Here is a 19,617-nt window from a genome sequence, read left to right on the forward strand (position 1 = left end):
CATCCCCCTATTGCGATAATGTGTTCCTGTCTTGTGCTCTTATTTTGTGGTATTTCCACTTCCTGTTTTTCCCTTTCCTGCAACAGCTTGACGCCGTCACTTTCCCCTCTCACCTGTTTTCTGTTTGTAATTAGCACTATTTAAGTTGAGCTTGCGACACCATTGTTTTTCACTGGTGACTACAGACCATCCTTTCCATGCGCCTACTTTGTGGACGCCGTCTGCTCCACATTTCCTGTGAGTGTTTTGCTGGGTTCCAGCATTTTGTTTTGTTTTCTTCATAGTCTGTCCGGTCAGAGCACTTCCCTGTTGCTCTCGCTTTTTGTTTGTTTAGTCGACGCATCGCTCGACAGACACAAATTTGACAGCGACCCTGTCCTCAACGCAATGTTGCGTCTTTGCCCGTGTGCTAATCTTAGACAAGTATCATTATCACTGGAGGACGTTGCATAACTAAACCTGTTACACAACCCAACGCAGTAAGATTGCCATGCAAACTGCTAAGCTGGCGCCCTCGAATGTAAACAAAGTTACGTATTAATTATCCGTTTTTGTTTGTTTGCTTGACTTTTACATTGCTGCTGGTTTTCCTGTGATAATTTATTTTAATTTCAAATGAATTTGTTATAATTGTATTTATATTAATGCAGTATGTAAATGACAACTGTTCCACCTAAATACTATTATTCGACTTTGGGCCTGGTTACCGATTCAATAGGTACTGATATTATATGTAAACAATACCCTACTGCAGGGGTAGGCAACCAAAAACGTTGAGAGAGCCATATCGGACCAAAAATACAAAAAACAAATCTGTCTGGTGCCGCAAAAAATGAAAAGCTGTGTATATAAGTCTTATAAAGAAGGCAACACATGATGTAAGTGTTTAAATTAGCTTTAATAGCCTACTATGAAAACGACTGTGTCGCAGGCTGAAGCAAATCTTCGTTGACAGAAATGTTGAAATGTAATATTTATTCTACACATTTTTACAACATCAGAAACCATTAGTTAATCAGAAGGTGAGATAACTACTGGAAATGACTGGCTTTTAATGGCCAAAGGTATAGATGTGTGTGTGCGCACGTTAAGGTTGTCTTCTTTTAATAGATTTACTACAATCTTTGGCAACCTATTTGCTGTGGTCTGGAACAACATGGCACACAAGCAACTATCTGAAATGCAGCCAATATTACATACATACAGTGTGTCATGAGACCTGCAAAACTAAACTATATACAAAGAGGATAAAAGTAAAGGATATTAAATGTGCTCAAATATACCTACAAATAAGACATAATGATGCAATATGTACATACAGCTAGCCTAAAAAGCATGCTAGCATCGATTAGCTTGCAGTCATGCACTGACCAAATATCCCTGAGTAGCACTCCAACAAATCGATATCCTCAACAACGTTCACCTTTGTGCACTCACGCACAGCATAAAACTTTTGGTGGACAAAATGAGACCAAGGAGTGGAAGATTTTACATGTAAACAAACTGTTGCGTCAAAGTCCACTCTATGATGAGTTCAACAACCGCCAACATTAGTAGGACAAAACTCTGTTCAGCAAATACTCTCATCTGAATCTTTAATTAGTTTGCTCATTGATGATTTTTGGTTTTATATTGTGTAGTTACATTTATATGGTAATTATTATTCTGTGACTGTAAATTGTTTGCCTGTTTTCTTATTGATGCTTTTATTTATTTAAATTGTTGTCTGTATTGTGTAATTATAATTATATGCTTTTACTTGTAATTGTATTGAGTTGTGGACCCCAGAAAGACTAGTGGGTTGTTGTGGCAACCAGCTAATGGGGTTCTTTAATAAAAATCAAATCAGTGAGGCATACTATAAGTCAGGGACAGGGGCGTCGAAAAGAGGGGGTAAAGGAGACGGATTCTAGGGGCCCATGATGGAGGGGGGCCCAGAGAGGCCCGTAATGATGATGAAATTATAATACAGAGGGGTCCTGTAAAGATACAGGGGCCCTGTAAAGATTATTTTCATGGGGCCCAAAATCCCTAGCAGCGCCTCTGGTCAGGGGTGTCAAACGTAAGGTCCGAGGGCCGGATGAGGCCCGCGAACACGATTTATCCACCCTGTTAACTAAGAATAAAAAGTAACCTGAAATTTTAGATTGAAAAAAACAGCTGTTCTAAATTTGTCCACCGGATGCCGCAATAGCAATTCTTTGTAGACGATGCTACATATGTACAAAATAATCCACATGTCAGTACATCAGTCGAGAAAAATGATCAAAATACATAAATAACATCCATTAGTTTGATTTTGATGGATTGAAAATCAACACCAATGAGTTGACTAATAAACATTATTATATCATTTATTTAGAAAATATAAATAACGACAAAGAAAGACAGAATACTACTCACCGCAACAGTAAAAAAATAAATAAAAAAATCTGAATTTGCTTGTTCTGTCTTTAAACAATGAAAACGATCTGAAGTTGTCTTTCTTTAAGTTATGGTCCCTTGATTTTTACCAGTCCGGCCCACTTGGGAGTAGATTTTTCTCCATGTGGCCCCCTCATCTAAAATAAGTTTGACACTCCTGCTAGTAATAGTGCCTATAATTCAAAACAACTTTTTCAACTTTTGTATTTTGCATTTAGAAAATAACGTCATTTATTATAATCATTGTTATTGTGCAGATTTTTTCTTCCTCGTGAAAAGACGATGTGTGAAGTTTGGTGGTTTGAGACTTTATTAGTAGACTGCACAGTACAGTACATATTCCGAACAATTGACCACTAAATGGCAACACCCCAATAAGTTTTTCAACTTGTTTAAGTCGGGGTCCACGTAAATCAAGTCATAGTAAGAAGTTCAGTGTCGAGGCTTGACAGGAGCGTGAAATAAAGCGTGCAGGTTAAGATGCAGCAGGTGACCAGCTGTAATTGTCTTTTCCCCTGCGAGATTTATTTTATCTGAGGCAGGCTGGCAGCCAGCATGCACTCCGTCTTCACACTGACGACAAAAAAAAAAAAAAAATCCGCATTTCAAGTGTTTCAACTCCACAGGGGCTAAAAGAAAACAAAACAAAAATACCGTTTTTACATTTGGCTCTCATTTCTCCCCTCGCCCATAAGGAATATGGATAACAAATGAAATATTCCGCTCCGTAGTCTGATTTATTTCTTGTATTATCTGCAACTATCACCCTGGCAATTTAAAGGATGTTGGGCCGGGGGGGGGCAGAGAGGGATTGGCTGGGGGCCTGACAGCCTATCATCTTCACATGTGCAGCATAAACAGGTCAGGATGGGGAGAACATCCTTCTATGGGGGTTTATTCTTTAAGGGTTGCACCTCCTGGAATTTATAAATAGGAATCCAAAGGTGGCGAAAAAAAAAAGCAGAATAATCCTTGAGGGGATGTTGCACAGCTCTTGTAAGAAATGATAAATTTACACTCTGGCCACTTTTGAAGGCGGCAGCAAAATGTTATTCGTTCCGAAAAGAGCGGAATAATACACATTTCTTGCCGTTTATGTCGTAATATGTGACTGCAGGGAAATACTTTTACACACCTACTCTCCATTTTAAATGTAGTATATTGATAAAGTGCCACCTTTTTTAACTGAATGTTTAATTTGACTGTTATATATGATCATATTATATAATTTTCCCCATTTTGTGGGATAGATAAGTCTATCCTGCCATACTATTTTATTCCGAAAATGTGAATTAATTACAAAAGAAATTGTCCAAATACACAATATTAATATATTTTTGGATGAATTTTAAAACAATTCTTATACATGTTACTTTATATAACATTATTACTTTATTTATAGATTCATATATATTTTTAAATATATCTAGAATGCACTTTTTTTGTTTATAGGTATAATTAGGATTATACCATTTATTATTATTACGTGTCATAGTAAAAAAAAAAATGATAGTGTAATTGCCTACAAAACAAATAGTTATTGTAATTATTGACGATATGTAATTTTTTCTTGTCACACTGTATATCATAGCATTTATAATATTTCATATAGCCCCCTGAGAACCACTGTCCTCTGCAGTGGACATTTGTGTTTAGATTTTTTTTGTTTGACTGAACCTGGAAATTTTGAGGAAATTAATTTACCACAAATAAGTTCTCAGAGGGATATTATATTTTGAATAGTTTTTAAAGAATTAATATATTTTCTACATTATGTTTTAAAATTTGCTATTTATAGATTATTTTGTGTGTATTTGTATGTATAAAAAAATCTCCTGATGATTGAGGGAACCCCTCATGAAACAGTTCTGTAGAGATGAAGTAGTCTTGTGATTTCTCCCACACCTACATATTGCACTCTACCACGGTATCGAGCACTATTCTCTGGATAATCCAATCAAGACATGTATATATTATTCATAGGGGCCCCTTATTAAGCACATCCAAAACAAATAGTTGTTATGAATATTATGTGTCATTATTTATTGTTATTTTGTATATCATAATATTTTTTATTTGTTAGTAAATCCTCCTAAATACCAGTGCCTATGCAGTGGACATTTGTGTTTTGATTTTTTTGTGACTGAAATTGCAAATTTCACCAAAAATAATTTCTCAGTGGGATGTTATATTTAAAACATTTTTTTCAAATAACTATATTTTATACGTTGTTTAAAATCTGTTATTTATAGATTATTTCATACAGTGTGTGTATATATATATATATATATATATATATATATATATATATATATATATATATATATATATATATATATATATATATATATATATATATATATATATATATATATATATATATATATATATATATATATTGTGTGTATGTGTTTATATGTATTGCCTATATCTCGCGGAGAAATACTTATTTTTGTTTTCTTTTTCATAATTTCACATTTCAGGAAAAATATTTTTTTTATTTATATATATATGTATATTTTATATCAATACATTTATATATATATTCATATTTTTTGAAATAGAAAATATATTTTTTTAATTTTATTTTGAATTAAAATGAAAAATTTAGTTCTTTGTTTTTTTTTCTTCTTTTTAAATGGATTAAAATTATCTGTAATATTCCAAACAATAAGGAAGTAAATAAAAATGTACTTCAAGGAGAAATATAAATGGCTTAAGGAAATAGTTGTTCTAAATAGGAAGTTAATATTCAGGCCATTGTCCTCATCATAATGGAAAAATACGGGGGAATAGTTTGATCTATGACCTTGAAAAGAAGCCCATGCTTTGTCTCTCCTCCTCGCAGCGACTGTTTTCCCCCGCTGTACATATTTCCAAACACGCAGCATGTCTAAAGATAGTTATTCCACCTTGAACCGATCTACATGGCGTCCCCCGGGAGCCCCCCCCTGCCTCTTCCACAGCCTAAAAAAAGGGGGAATTGAATGGTTGCGGCGGCGGAAGGAGGAGGGGAATATTCAGGAAACCTCCCGTTAAATCAAGATAAAAGACTGAAATGGAAAATAATAGAGCGAACAAACCCCTGGACGGCCCCGGGGCCCCTAATGGAAACACATGGCTGGAGGCCTCGTCTCCTTTCCGTGTCTTCAATATTTTTTTGCTGTCCAATTAGAATGCAGGAATATTCAATGACAAAGATGCATGCATCGTACAAAATAGTGCCCAGAAAAAAACAAGTCTTTTTTTTATGAATATTCCCCTGGGGGGATGGCCGCCATCACTGGGGAGAGATAGAAATTTAAAAAAGATAAATAGTGCCATTAATCTGCAACATTTCTCTTCCATTATCCCTGAAAATGAGCAGGATTTCTTTTTTTTTCTTCCTAATTAGCTCCTTCCACTGCAGCCAAAGGATGGCCATGTGAGGAAAATTAAACATTTGCCATTAAGTGGGATTTACCATAATATCATTTATCTTTATATAAAGGGGGGGGGGGAGCTTGGATGTTGAAAAGCCTTTTGTGCAGTTGGAAGAAGAAAGCGTCTTTAACGTGTTAGCAGCTAAAAATGGAATATATATCCTACTAATGCTGCTGTCATTTCATACACGCACTTTTCAATTTGGGCTGGAATTGGAAAAGAAGTGAAACTGGCCGCTATATAATGTTCCGCTATTATGTCTACTTTGCTGCTAAAGCGGCCTGAGCCAGCTCCTAATAGAGTACAGTAAAATGTAGCCCAAAAATAAACCTCATGCTCAATTCTTGCCCGGTTTTCTCTCAATTACTGTAAGGAAAATTCGTATTTATTTTCATTGCTTCTGTAATGCAATGGCTTTTAGCTAGCAGAGTGTAAACATGCTAACCCACTCCAATGCTAAAGTTTTTAATAAAGACCAAACAATAAGAATCATGGAAGGTTAATATATTTAGCCACTTATAAAAAAGTCAAACAGTGCACCCGGAAAGTATGTTACAGCTTTATTACAAAATTGGGAGAGAAAAAAAATCTACATACAGTACTATATGTATGTATGTGTGTGTGTGTATGTATGTATGTGTATATATATATATATATATATATATATATATATATATATATATATATATATATATATATATATATATATATATATATATATATATATGTATGTACACATATATATATATATGTATGTAGGTGTGAATCTCCTGATGATTGAGGGAACCCCTCATGAAACAGTTCTGTAGAGAGGAAGTAGTCTTGTGATTTTTTCCCACACCTACATATTGCGCTCTACCACGGTATCGAGCACTATTCTCTGGATAATCCAATCAAGATATATGTATGTATGTATATATATGTGTGTATGTGTCAGGTTTGGACTATGACTTGGATTGTTTCTCCCATGCAAAGGGAAATTGGCACGTGCCAGGCGAGAATGTAACTACAATTTTATTTATTAGACACTATAACTAACAAAAAGGCAGACAAAGGGCGCGCACAATGGCGGAGAACAACATTGACTACTGAAAACAAATGACTAGCACAAAGGCATGACTATGAACAAAGGAATCAAAAGACATTAACTGTGGAATAAAACAAACCAAAAACTTACGTGGCATGGACAGAAATAATAAACAGCATAGCATGGCATGAAGCAGTTGAGGAATATGACCACATCATCTGCAAAAAGCAGAGACCTAATCCTGCTGCCATCAAACCAGATCCCCTCAACGCCCTGACTGCGCCTTGAACTTCTGTCCATAAAAGTTATGAACAGAATCGGTGACAAAGGGCAGCCTTGGTGGAGTCCAGCCCACACTGGAAATGGGTCCGACTTACTGCCGGCAAGCTGACACTGATCATACAGGGAACGGACCGCCACAATCAAACAGTCCGATATCCCATACTCTCTGAGCACTCCCCACAGGACTTCCAGGGACACGGTCGAATGCTTTCTTCAAGTCCACAAAGCGCATGTAGACTGGTTAGGCAAACTCCCATGCACCCTCAAGAACCCTGCGGACAGTATAGAGCTGATCTACCATTCCACAACCAGGACGAAAACCACACTGTCCCTCCTGAATCCTAGGTTCGACTATCCGGCGTAGCCTCTTCTCCAGTACACCTGAATAAACCTTACCAGGAAGGCTGAGGAGCGTGATCCCACAATAGTTGGAACACATCCTCCGGTTCCCTTTCTTAAAGAGAGGAACCACCAATCTGCCAATCCAGAGGTACTGCCCCCGATGTCCACACGATGCTGCAGAGTCTTGTACACCAAAAAAGCCCCACAGCATCCAGAGCCTTAAGGATCTCATCCACTTCCAGGACCTTGCCACCGAAAAGCTTTTTAACTACCTCGGCAACCTCAGCCCCAGAAATAGGCAAAACCAAGCTAGCTAGATAGGTTGTTGGATAAAAATGCTACATTTAAAAATTTTTTTTAAAGTTAGCATACCAACTACACTTTGTAGAATCACTTGCTTGATGGGTAAAAATGCAATCTTTTTACAACAGTAATGACATCCTACCGAAAATGTCGTTTTAGTTTGTGCAGCCCTTTGAGGCACTTGTGATTTAGGGCTATATAAATAAATATTGATTGATTGATTGATTTTTAAGATTAGTGTGCCAACAATATTAGCTGGTCGAATAAAAATGCTATATTTACAATATTAACTGTTTTTAAGGTTGGCGTACCCACCGGGCTAGCGAGCTAATTGGATAAAAATACAAAGTCAAGTGCCTTTTTTTTGTTTGTCTTCGCATAGCTCAGACCAGGGCAAATTAAGGCCCGGGGGCCACATGCGGCCTGCTAAGCTTTTCAATCTGGCCCGCTGGACATTCCCAAATTCTTTTTAATGTTTAAGATGTAAGGTGTAGCTGCCATTATTATTTGCAGTCATGTTTTCTAATGACTATACTAAGTCTTTCAATGCTTGGAATCTGTGCTTATGGACGATATACTAGTTACTATGGTCATCTAATTAGTTACTATGGTCATCTAATTAGTTACTATGGTCATCTAATTAGTTACTATGGTCATCTAATTAGTTACTATGGTCATCTAATTAGCTACTATGGTCATCTAATTAGTTACTATGGTCATCTAATTAGTTACTATGGTCATCTAATTTGTTACTATGGTCATCTAATTAGTTACTATGGTCATTTAATTAGTTACTATTGTAATCTACGTCACAGCAGCTCAGACGAGGCTCCAAGCAGTGTGGATGGGAAGAGTTTCCTCAGACGCGGAAGGAAATTTTCACAACAAAGTTCTAAAGCTTAGTGGTATATCAGATTGTAGGTGGTTTTAGTCGTACCCTTCGCGTTCATAATTCAGTGTTTTTTGCGTTTGTGTTACGTTTTCACTTGATTTGTAAAATGTTGATCGAAAGGGTATTCTTACATTCATACTACATTCTATCAGCATTTCAGTTCAACTTCAGCATTGGAGCGTTCACACGCAATTCAGTCGGGAATTGTCTCATCTAGTTAGGAGATGAGTGCCGGAGGATCTCAGGGCCCAGAAAGGGTCATAGGGTAAAAGCGATTTTAATACCATGAAAACATTTATAAATTATAAGAGGAACTTTAAAAATTGATCCAAAAACACATGGGGAGCCAATGCAGAGATTTTAAAACTGGTGTAATGTGAGCCCGCCTTCTGGTCTTCGTCAGGACACGTGCCGCTGAATTTTGGAGTATTTGCAAAGGTATAATAACCTTTTTAGGAAGACCAGAAAGCAGGGCCTTACTATAATCTATATGACTTGTAATAAAAGCATGCATTAGCGTCTCCGTGTTGCCCTCAGAGAGAATTGGGCGAACTCTGGCTATATTCTTAAGATGATAAAAAAACTATTTTTGTTCGATTCTTTTTTTTTTTTGTATGTGGTTTAAAACTAAGGTCTCCCCTTCTTCTTCATAGGGTAAAATACAATCTAATACCATGAAAACATTTATAAACTAGAAGCAGAACTTTAAAAATGTATGCTGAAACACATGGGGAACCAATGTAGAGGTTTTAAAACTGGTGTAATGTGAGCCCGCCTTCTGTTCTTCGTCAGGACACGTGCCGCTTAATTTTGGAGTAATTGCAACGGTATAATAACCTTTTTAGAAAGACCAGAAAGCAGGGCCTTACAATAATCTGTACAAATTGTAATAAAAGCATGCATTCGCGTCTCCGTGTTGCCCTCAGAGAGAATAGGGCGAACTCTGGCTATGTTCTTAAGATGATAAAAACCTATTTTTCTTAGATTTTTTTATGTGGTATTAAACTAAGGTCTCCCCTTCTTTTTTCCGTCATGTGGCACTTTTTAATCTTCGTTCGATCATCCTCCCCGCACCTCTCATTTCTCCTTTGCCCATTTTCGGCTGATTTGGCCGCCATCTGCTGCCAGCATCTGCTGTGGAAGGCGTTGAGGAGGAAGAAGAAGATGAAGGAAATAATTCTTCTTCCTCCTAACTTTCGCTTGGTAAAGCCCCCCACCTTAAAGCGCCCCTCTAAGCCCCTCTAAGTCTAATTCTGCATGTAAACCTCAGACCTGCTTCCTCCCTTGTTAATACAGCCCCCCCAGTCCCCCCTTCAACACAAGGGGGGTGCCGGGGGGGTAAAGGTGGTGGGGGTCATATCCTTTCCATGTCCAAGCGCTTAGTCAATAAGCACCGTCAACAGCCCAGCACAAAAGATCAGAAAAGTGCAATTGTCATTTTTGCACAATGGGCCCCACCTCTCATAAGGCTGGGAGCCTGAAGAAAGGGGACCCCGCCTCCACACAAAAAAACTCCCCTCTTTGCTTTTCAAAGCGGGGAGCATGGGATTACAGACATTCTTCAGCGAGGCCGCAGTTACCGCGGAGGGTACCCCCCCTAAAAGTGGGTCCCCATGTTTGACAGACACAGAGCCCGTAATAATCTCCACCCCGCAGGGACCCGCGCCGTTTGTTTGGCAGCTTCTACAAACACACTCAACCCCTCCTTGTCGCCGCCGCCGCCCTTTTTCGCCACGCCGTCTAATTAATGCGGGCGCCACTTCCTGTTCATTGTTTGCCTCCTAGCCCTTTTAATCCCGGATTTAAAAAGCACCCCCGCGTTTGAGTGACTGTAGGGATTTAACAGCCCCCAAAAAAAGTGTCTCTTCCTGCGGATTATGACTTTTGTACATATTTATTGTCTTTTTAGCCATGCCGCGCGACGATATCCCCCAGCATGCACTTGGGGAGGTCAGCCGGGGTGGCTTTTAAAACAAAAAAAGGGGATTAAAAGAGAAATTTAATTGTGCAGAAACTATCCTGTTAATAAGATTATGGTAAATTATAGACATATTTATACGCTCAGCGGCCACAAGAGTTAGTGCAGGGGTGTCCAAAGTGTGGCCCTGGGAGCCAATTTTGAGCTTGTTTTTTATTGGTAATTGACAGAGTGTAAAAATAAAATGAATTAATTATGTGTGTGTATGTATATATGTATGTGTGTGTGTAAGATAAATCCTCAGATGCACTGGGACACATCCTCAGTAATGTGCCTGAGATCACTGGGGTTTCGGGTCTTTCAGCATCATACCTCCTCTTTCAGGCGACCCAGCCAGGGTTGATCAGACCCCAGCTTGTGTCCCAGTAGCATTGGCCCACAGTTCGCTCCTCCTGATCCAAAGCCATCTAGAGGCTCTCTCTGCTGCCTCCAGGGTGGCCTTGATGGCCTTTCTTTTCCCATCACCTGTGATGCCAAGTAGTGTAAACACCTTACACAGTGAGCGGCCAGCAAAGCCTCGACACCCCACTTCAATGGGCTCACAGCGTGCCTTCCAGCCTCCTCTGCGGTATTGCTCGACTAACTCCTGGTACTTTGACCGCTTCCGCTCGTTTGCCTCCTCTACGCGATCCTCCCAAGGAACTGTCAGCTCTATCAGTAGCACCTGCCGTGAAGATACTGATGTCAGCAAGATGTCTGGCCTCAGCGAAGTTGTTGTGACGTATTCTGGAAACTTGAGCTGCTTGCCCAAGTCCACTCTGAGATCCCAGTCCAATGCTGAGGTAAGGAGACCGGCTGCTGGTTTAGGCTGTGACTGTGGATGCTCTCCAGCCCTGACAAAGGCAATTCTCCTCTTGCCATGTTGTTGTTTGCTGCTGCTGTTTTTGGCCACTGCTTTAGCTATGGCTTCAGCAACGGTCTTCAGCACTTGGTCGTGCCGCCAGCGGTAGCGGCCCTCCCCCAGAGCTTTAGAGCAGCTGCTTAGGATGTGCTCCAGCGAACTTTTCCTGGAGCACAGCACACAGGTTGGAGAGTCATTCATGCCCCAGAAATGTAGATTGGCTGGGCTGGGTAGGACGTCAGAGACAGCTTGAACCAAGAACTTGATGCGCTGGCGTTCAGCGACCCTGATCTCAGACCAGGTGACCCTCCTCTCCAGTGCACCATCCCACCTTGTCCAAGCTCCTGCTGCCGCAGACCCACTATCCTGCTGGTTCTCTCCTCCTCAACCTCTGCACGCACCTCCTTCAGGACTAGCTGGCGTTTGTCTTTACCCCGTGCCTTCTTATAGTGAGGTTGGGGGAAAGATCCCAGCCCAGCATGGCCTGTTGTCCCCACCAGGGCATTGTATCTCAGCCGAGACTCAGCTACCTCCAGGCTTTCCTGAGCCCTCCACTTCCTGCCAATTCGCACCACGATGCCTGCTAATGCCACTTTAGAGTCCTTGGAGTCACGATAGAGCAAAGCCTCTCAAGTGCGAGATACCCTGAACTCCTCGTCCAGGCTACTAAAAGGGAGCTGGAGCTTGTTGGTCTTCCCATACAGTGCTGTACTGCACAGGCTGCGTGGAAAGCGGCGGAGGTAGCTGCTGATTTTCCTTTCCAGAGTCTCTACTGTTGACAGAGAAACCTCATTCAACAACAGAGGCCAGAGTATCCGGGGTAAGATGCCATGCTGGTAAATCCACGCCTTAAACCGGCCAGGTAAGCCAGACTTGTCTTCATCCTATAACCATGTCTCCAGTTCGTTGATGGTCGTTTGGATTGCTGCAGTATCTTTAAGACTACCGTCAAAGACCTTGCCCAGGCTCTTGACTGGTTTCTCGGTGATAGATGGGATTGCTGTGCCATCCACGAAGAAGCGGAACTTGTCTGACAGTTTTCCTTTCTTCAGAACCATCGACCAGGAGACGAGCTTTTCCAGGCCCTGGAGTATCCATCTTCCGCCGGGCATTGATGTAGTTGTTACAGTGAGATCGTCCATAAAGGCTCTGATGGGGGGCTGTCGAGTTCCAGACTTTGACAGAGGGCCTCTGCATTCCATTTCAGCTGCCTTGACTACTATGTTCATGGCTAGGGCAAGGAGGCAAACTGAGATTGTACACCCAGTTATAATGCCCTTTTCAAGCCTGTGCCAATCTGATGATATGCTCCCGGAAGTGACCCTGAGCCTGAAGTTCCTGTAGTAATTCAGGATGAGGTTCTTGATCTTTTTGGGTACATTGTGTCTGTCCAGGGTATTATCCACAAGCTTGTAGGGTATGGAGCCGTACGCATTGGCAAGGTCAAGACAAAGCATAGCAAGATCTCCCTTTGCCTCCCGCGCCTCCCTGATCAGCCGGGAAACTACACCGGTGTGTTCCAGGCATCCTGACCCACCTGGGAATCCACCTTTTCTGGACTGAGGTGTCAATATAGGCATTCTTGAGGAGGAAGTCAGTCAACCTTCTGGAAAGGATGCTGAAAAAGATTTTCTCCTCAACGCTAAGGAGCGAGATGATCCTGAACTGCTCCAGCTTGGTGGAATTTTCTTCTTTAGGTATCCAAACACCCTCTGCCTTCCTCCACTGGTCTGCAACAGTTCCTCTGCGCCAAATCACTCGCAGGGTCCTCCAAAGGATTCTAAGGAGTTCTGGGTATCGCTCGTACAGCTTGTTGGGTACTCCACTGGGTCCTGGAGCTGAAATTGCTCTGGCTGCAGTAACAACCTCCTGGATTTCCTTCCAGGTGGGTACGCTGGTGATGAAATTGACAGTGGGAAATGGTTTGTCCAATAAGGCACTGAGGGGCTCTAGATCTTTCTCTCTATCAGGGTCGCTGAGGTTGTTTTTTCAAGAAGTTGTTAACTTCTTCTTTGGAGCAAACTAGACACCCACTGTCTTTCTGCCCCAAAAGCTGTTTGGTAAATCCAAATAAATTAGCTATGAATGCAGTTCGCTTCCTGGCTCTCTCTCTCCTGCGCCTCCTGTGCCATTCAGCTCAACGTAGAGTCATCAGTTTCGTCCTGCTGATGTTCTGGAGTTCCGCCAATGGTGCTTTCTCCTCCTCAGATGCTGCCTTGTACTGCCTTGCCAGGGACCGGAGCTTCTGCCTCAGTTGATGGATCTTTTCTGCCCTTCGGTTCATGGTGTAGTTGGAACTGATGGGCTTGTCCTCTTCCACACCGTACCTCTCTGCCCCATAAGAAAAAATGATAGTGGCTTTCAAAACAAAAAAATCATCATCTCCATAGAGCTTTACAACAGATGGAAGCATGTACACAGCTGCATCGACTCTGGACTTGATGAAACACAGTGGACGAAAACCAGCAGCTGACATGGCTCCCCAAACCATTGCTTACTGAGGGAACTTCTGTTGTCTAAAGTTCAGGAGTGGCTTGACCATGGGAATATGGCTATTGAAGCTGTATCTGTTGAAAAGCTCTATGGAGTAGATTTCATTTTCCAGCATGATATGGCACCCGTCCACAGTGCCAAAACCACCAGTAACTGATGTGCTGACCATGGCATTACTGTCCTCCATTGGCCTGCCAACTCCCCTGACCTGAACCTCCATAGAGAATTTGTGGGTTATTGTGAAGAAGAAGCTGAAAGACACCAGGCCCAATAATGCAAATGAGCTAAAGGCCGCTATTGAAGCATCCTGGGCATCCATAACACCTCAGCAATGCCACAGGCCGATTGCCTCCATGCCACGCCGTATTGATGCACTAATCCATGCAAAAATAATTCCCAACCAAGTACTGAATGCATTAATTGACATTTTCAAATGTTTGATTTTGTTTTGCTGTTATAAATCTTTTTTTTTTAACTTGGTCTGAGGAAATATTCAAATTTTATGAGATAGGATGTTTGAGTTTTCCTAAGCTGCGTGCCATAATCAGCAAAATTAAAATAATAAAAGGCTTGCAATATTTCAGTTGATGTGTAATGAATCCAGAATGTATGACATTTTCATATTTTTAGTTGCATTACAGAAAATAAAGGACTTTATCAGAATATTCAAATTTTCTGAGACAGTCCTGTATGTATGTACATATATATATATGTATATATATATATATATATATATATGTATATATATATATATGTATATATATATATATATGTATAAATATATGTATGTGTGTGTGTGTGTGTATATACAGTGTATTTATATATGTGTGTATATATATATATGTGTAGAGATATATGTGTATGTATATATTTAAGTGTGTGTGTGTATATACAGTGTATGTATGTTTGTGTGTGTATACAGTGTATGTTTGTGTGTGTGTGTATGTATATATATATATATATATATGTATATGCACCTGCACTGGCTTCTTGTGCACTTAAGATGTGACTTTAAGGTTTTACTACTTACGTATAAAATACTACACGGTCTAGCTCCAGCCTATCTTGCCGATTGTATTGTACCATATGTCCCGGCAAAAAATCTGCGTTCAAAGGACTCCGGCTTATTAGTGATTCCCAAAGCCCAAAAAAAGTCTGCGGGCTATAGAGCGTTTTCCGTTCGGGCTCCAGTACTCTGGAATGCCCTCCCGGTAACAGTTCGAGATGCCACCTCAGTAGAAGCATTTAAGTCTCACCTTAAAACTCATTTGTATACTCTAGCCTTTAAATAGACTCCCTTTTTAGACAAGTTGATCTGCCGTTTCTTTTCTTTTTCTCCTATGTCCCACTCTCCCTTGTGGAGGGGGTCCCGTCCGATCCGGTGGCCATGTACTGCTTGCCTGTGTATCGGCTGGGGACATCTCTGCGCTGCTGATCCGCTTCCGCTTGGGATGGTTTCCTGCTGGCTCCGCTGTGAACGGGACTCTCGCTGCTGTGTTGGATCCGCTTTGGACTGGACTCTCGCGACTGTGTTGGATCCATTATGGATTGAACTTTCACAGTATCATGTTAGACCCGCTCGACATCCATTGCTTTCCTCCTCTCCAAGGTTCTCATAGTCATCATTGTCACCGACGTCCCACTGGGTGTGAGTTTTCCTTTCCTTGCCCTTATGTGGGCCTACCGAGGATGTCGTAGTGGTTTGTGCAGCCCTTTGAGACACTAGTGATTTAGGGCTATATAAGTAAACATTGATTGATTGATTGATTGATTGATTGATATGTGTGTGTGTATATGTATATGTATATATATATATATATATATATATATATATATATATATATATATATATATATATATATATATATATATATATAACAAGCCTTTTTTGCAGGCTTCCCAGCTCTTCAGTGGATTTAATCCCACAAGCACCATCCTACCGTCAAGCATGGTGGTGGTAGTATTATGCTCTGGGCCTGTTTTGCTGCCAATAGAACTGCTGCTTTACAGGGAGTAAATGGGACAATGATAAAAGAGGATTACCTCCAAATTCTTCAGGACAACCTAAAATCATCAGCCCGTAGGTTTGGTCTTGGGTGCAGTTGGGTGTTCCAACAGTGCACTACTGAAATGCTCTCACATAAACAACTAAAATCTTTTTACTGCTTATTCCCCAAAGGGAATAAGTGGTAGAAAATGGATGGATGGATGTGAGAGCATTTCAGTAGTGTGTATAGGAGTGTTTCAGTAGTGTATATGAGTGTTTCAGTAGTGTGTCTGAGAGAAAAAGATTTAATTTGTTTATGTGAGGGCATTTCAGTAGTGTATGTAAGAAGTAATTCTGAATAATGTCCCTGACGGCCCCTCACACAAAGCGCTCACAGAGAAGTGGGAACCCATCATTCATTCACACCTGGTGGTAGTAAGCTAAATTTAAGACTAAAACCTTCCAAACAATTAAAACACTCTTAACGTAAAATCCGCCTAGTGAGAAGAATTATCTTATCAGACAGAAAATAAGCAAATATCACCCTTATTTGAGATATTTAATCTTACTTAGATTTCAGTTTTTGCAGTGCCGCGGTGCTGTAAAGTGGTGGCCAAGTGTTTAGATGTGATTATAGAACAATAACAATTATATCGTAAAGTTCAGCTTGTTTGTTTTGACGGCACGAATATGACACCGTCTTCAACGGGTTCCTTGCTGCCGGTCGATAAAATTCGCCACTCCCTCGTTCTTGTTTAGAACTTTGCTGGCGTTTCTCCACGCTCGCCGCCTTTTACTGCGCGGGGCCTCCGTGTAAGGGTTCGCACTTTGCCTTAATGACACGCACATCTCCATAAGGAGTGATCTACAGCATGGCCCCTCCCACTGCGTAATTGGTTCTCCTCTCCTGGTGCGTTCCCCCCTCAGCCCTCCGGTGTGCGGCGCGTGGCCTCCTCGGGGAGCACTTTGATGAGAACTCGTTGCATTACGCGCCAACTTTTCCACAATGGCTACGCGCCGCGCTTGTCTTTATTGCGGCGTTCTCTCTAATGGCCGTCTCCGAGTGCCGCCTCTGGCGAGTAAAATAGAAGCTGACACAGTCATTTACTCAAATCTTCTCTACAGTTTTGCAGCCCCCCTTGTCCCCCTCCCTGGAACAACAATTATTCCAAATGTCGTCGCTTTGTGCCTGCAGGGCCCGAGAATGAACATAAAATCTTGGTCAAAATTAAAATATTTAAAGCCTCCGAGTGCTGCCTTGGCAAAGACATTAAAATCAGCTCCAGTCCTCGCAAATGACTGTTAACCTTTCTTTAATAGGGGCAGCGGCTCTCATTTAGAGGGACGACATGCAATTCCCCGCAGTGCCTCATTGTTTGCTGTGGTACCTTCTATTTATTCCCAAACAAACAATAGACCAGAGTCAAACTGTACACTGAATGTTTTAAAGACGTCATTGTGACAGTCTCTTGCTGTCGTCGCTCGGGTTCAGTGGACATCCCAGGAAGGACAAGTTTTGAGCAGGTTTGACTCTTTTATTTTTCAAATAAAGCCAGACTTTTGCACTGCTCGCTCTCCGGTCCGCCCTTTAGTCTGCCACGTCTCCGTCTCTCGCGTCTTGCTCTTTCTTGCTTCTCGGTCGCTGTTGCCGGCTCTCCAACTCCTCCAGCACCCATCTTTCCTTCTCCCCTTTTATACAGTGTGAGGAGATATGTTGATTGTGTCCAGGTGCGCGACCCACGCACCTGATTTTGTCTGTGGCGTCGCTCCCGGCACGCCCCCGCCTTCCTGCCGCCATCTTGGGCAGGGTTCCAGCGTGCCCTACCCTGCCGTCTGCCCGTCGGCTCCGCCTCTCCACAGTCATGTTATGATTTTTCTTTTTCTACGTTTGACACACTTCCTTGTGGTCAACATAACATGCAATGGTGGTTCTTTTGTCAAAATGTTGCATAGATTATATTTTACTAATCATCTTCAGGCTGCTTCAGGGCGGTTTTATTTACGTGCCTCCACTTGGACTGCGTCTTCTCCCCTTCATGCGTGTTGTGTTTTTTCGCGCTTCCATAGCAAATCTACTGACAGATATTTAGTTAAAACTAAATGCTACTTTGTAGTATAAATGGCAGCAGCGGAGGATGCATGTGCAAGTACGAGCCAGTCTGCCCCACAGCAAGGGGAAACAGGAAAAAGAGTTTATTCAGTAAAAAACCCCGCCAAAAAAACAGTGAATTTAGCACGTTGTGTAAATGGTAAATAAAAACAAAATACAATGATTTGCAAATCCTTTTCAACCTATATTCAATCAATCAATCAATGTTTATTTATATAGCCCCAAATCACAAATGTCTCAAAGGACTGCACAAATCATTACGACTACAACATCCTCGGAAGAACCCACAAAAGGGCAAGGAAAACTCACACCCAGTGGGCAGGGAGAATTCACATCCAGTGGGACGCCAGTGACAATGCTGACTATGAGAAACCTTGGAGAGGACCTCAGATGTGGGCAACCCCCACCCCCCCGCCCCCCCCTCAATTGAATAGACTGCAAAGACAAGATACTTTAACGAACTTGAAAACATTATTTTTTGCAAATGTTCGTTTATACGGAATTTGATGCCTGCAACGTGTTTTAAAAAAGCTGGGACAAGTGGCAAACAAGTTTGAGAAAGTTAAGGAATGCCCATCAAACACCTTTTTGGAACACTTATTTATTCATTTTTCTACCGCTTATTCCCTTTGGGGTTGCAAGGGGCGCTGGTGCCTATCTCAGCTACAATCGGGCGGAAGGTGTTGTACACCCTGGACAAGTTGCCACCTCATTGCAGGGCCAACACAGATAGACAGACAACATTCACACACTAAGCATGTCTTTGGAAGTGGGAGGAACCCACGCCTTCACGGGGAGAACATGCAAACTCCACAGAGAAAGAACCCGAGCCCGGGATTGAACCCTGACTACTCAGGACCTTCGTATTGTGAGGCAGACGCACTAACCCCTCCACCACCGTGCTGCCCTAATGCGAACCCGACAATGTTTATTTATTAACCGGTAAATTAAAACCAAAAAACAACAACCAGGAGCCCGCTAATTTCTATTGATTGAGGAATAAAACACTGACAGAAAATGACAAAGTTCTGCATTTTCTTTTTCCATTATGATCATTTTAACCTGCAAATATGAATTCAATAATAATGACACGCTCACGGGAAAACGGGCTACTAATGTTTTTTGTAATTTTACGCATGATTTCACACTTTTTTTTCGATGAACGAATACTGTATTATAAATTATTTCTCTTAAACATAATAAACAGTACAGCTGGGGTGTCCAAGGTGCGGCCCGGGGGCCAATTGCGGCCTGCAGGTAATTTTTTAACGGCCCGCACGGCACATTTTTAAAAATAAGATTAAAAAAATGTTAAAACATAAAAAGTGATATAAAAGAGAAAATGTAACAAGAAAATGTTGCAACGTTTACTCTAATAACACAAAGCTGCCATGCAGACTGTTTCTTTCTCTAAAAAATAATAATGAATCAAAATCAACGTCATTATGAATTATTGACCTATTCAAGGCTTCAACTACGTCACATTAAATATTCCGCTTGGAGATATTTTTTGGG

This window comes from Nerophis ophidion, linkage group LG08 (genome assembly GCF_033978795.1).
Source record: "Nerophis ophidion isolate RoL-2023_Sa linkage group LG08, RoL_Noph_v1.0, whole genome shotgun sequence".
In the NCBI taxonomy this organism is placed as follows: domain Eukaryota; kingdom Metazoa; phylum Chordata; class Actinopteri; order Syngnathiformes; family Syngnathidae; genus Nerophis; species Nerophis ophidion.